This window comes from Gavialis gangeticus, unplaced genomic scaffold, assembly GCF_001723915.1.
Source record: "Gavialis gangeticus isolate Ggan-Ray unplaced genomic scaffold, GavGan_comp1, whole genome shotgun sequence".
Taxonomy (NCBI): domain Eukaryota; kingdom Metazoa; phylum Chordata; order Crocodylia; family Gavialidae; genus Gavialis; species Gavialis gangeticus.
In genome coordinates this window covers 177,140,137-177,141,755 of record NW_017729022.1, presented here as the reverse complement: position 1 = coordinate 177,141,755, position 1,619 = coordinate 177,140,137, and the positions used below count along the sequence as shown (strand labels likewise).

The 1,619-nt window shown below is 51.1% G+C and overlaps 1 protein-coding gene across 1 annotated transcript in view; it reads right to left on the bottom strand.

Annotated features, from left to right (window-relative positions):
• The window catches only part of C1D (C1D nuclear receptor corepressor), a 26,988-nt gene extending 26,694 nt beyond the window's left edge, over positions 1–294 (bottom strand). Inside the window, exon 1 of the mRNA XM_019516567.1 lies at positions 182–294. The gene's annotated coding sequence lies outside the window, so the exon portion shown is untranslated. The remainder of the gene's footprint in view (positions 1–181) is intronic.
• Between the last annotated feature and the right edge of the window lie 1,325 nt (positions 295–1,619).

Genomic DNA, 1,619 nt, shown 5'->3' with positions numbered 1-1,619 from the left:
ACCATTTTATGTGTAATTTCTGTCCCTAGCCATGGGTGTTATCTTCTACTTTTGGACTACCTGGTTGGTCAGGAGAAATTTAAAAATAAAAAGCCCAAAAGCCTGCATCTGCCACTACTTACATTAGACACCAGTGTCATTTCTTATCACACGCCCCACGCCCCACACCCCGGCCCGCTACCTCGGCGCAGCAGGCCCTGCTCCTGCTGCCGCTGCCGCTGCTGCTACTACTACCGGGGGAGGCGGGGCGGGGGCGCCGCTGTCCCCGCGAGAAGCGCCCTGGGGCGGGGCCAGGAGTCGCGGTGCTGGGGGCGGGATGCGCGCGTCCCACGAGGCTGGGGAACTCTTCTGCAGAGCTTTTTTTGTCTTTTAATGTAGAGAACATTTTTTTAAAAAGTGCTTTGGCGGAAGCAGCGGCGCGTCGTTCATGTGGCACGCAAAGGCATTTTACCTGGGGTGGATGGCGGAGAAGGGGCCAGGGCTGTGCTACCACCACAAGGGGAGGGCCCCTCGCAGCTCCGCTGCCGTCGGCACCCGGCGCGCCAACATCTTACGCGTGGAGGCTGTAAGTGTTTTTGGCATTCCGCTCCCAAACGTTGCCGAGCCCTGGTCCATGCACATGCTCAGGGTGGTGAGGGGTGCGTTAATTAGAGCAGCTCTCAGGACATGTATAGCCTATACATGTGGACGCCTATGCACATGCCCTCATTAGCGCTCGATTTGTGGGGCATTTATACATATACACTTGTCTGCTCCAAGGGGCGGAAGACAGCGCGTCAGCAGGCTCAGTTAATGGAGTGTGCAGAGCATGCAAGCTGATGTGCCTGGCACTGCAATGCACACACTTGTACAAATGGTGAAATGCACGTCAGCGCTGAGCAAATGGCAGCAGTGCACTTTTGAACTAAAACACCTTCAATGTGTTTTAGTTCAAAAGCATGCTACCAGCACTTGCTTAGAGCCAATGCTCATTTAGCTGTTTATACAAATGCATACGCCGCGGTGCCAGGCACTTTTAAAAGTTCCCTCAATGAGCTTTTAAAAGTGCCCAGTGCTGCGTTCGGAGCATGTGTACAAATGCCCTGTGTGCTGAAGCATGCTTCCTGGAGCAGTTTTAGGCACCCTGGAGGAGTTTTTAGCATGCTCCAGCAGCCTCTGCATCATGTATTCAGTATCCCCACGTTCTGGCGGCAGGGTGCCTAAAACTCCTCAACGAAACTTTAGTAAAAGTGTCCCCACCACTATTTTGAAGCACAGGACACTGAATACACATGACACTGCGGGCACTTTAATTAGAGCAGCTCTAATTAGCAAGGGTATAGGTGCCCTTTGGTGCTTTTAGCTAAAGCGAATTCAATCAGCTGTTAGATAAAAAAGGCCACTACTGTGCCTGATCTTTACAGACACTGAAGACCTGGGTTGAAGTAACATGCATGCATGGGGTTTTTCACTGTCTCTTCACTGTTTTACACTGGGGTTGGTTTTTTTTACATCTCCAAGTACTCACTGGGAAAAGACAGTCAGCACCTATGAACAGCAGTTCTCCTGGGTGGATGGATGCGTTCTTTGGAAATCAGAAATTTTTTTCAGAAGGGAGTAATTTAAAGTGATCTCATTCC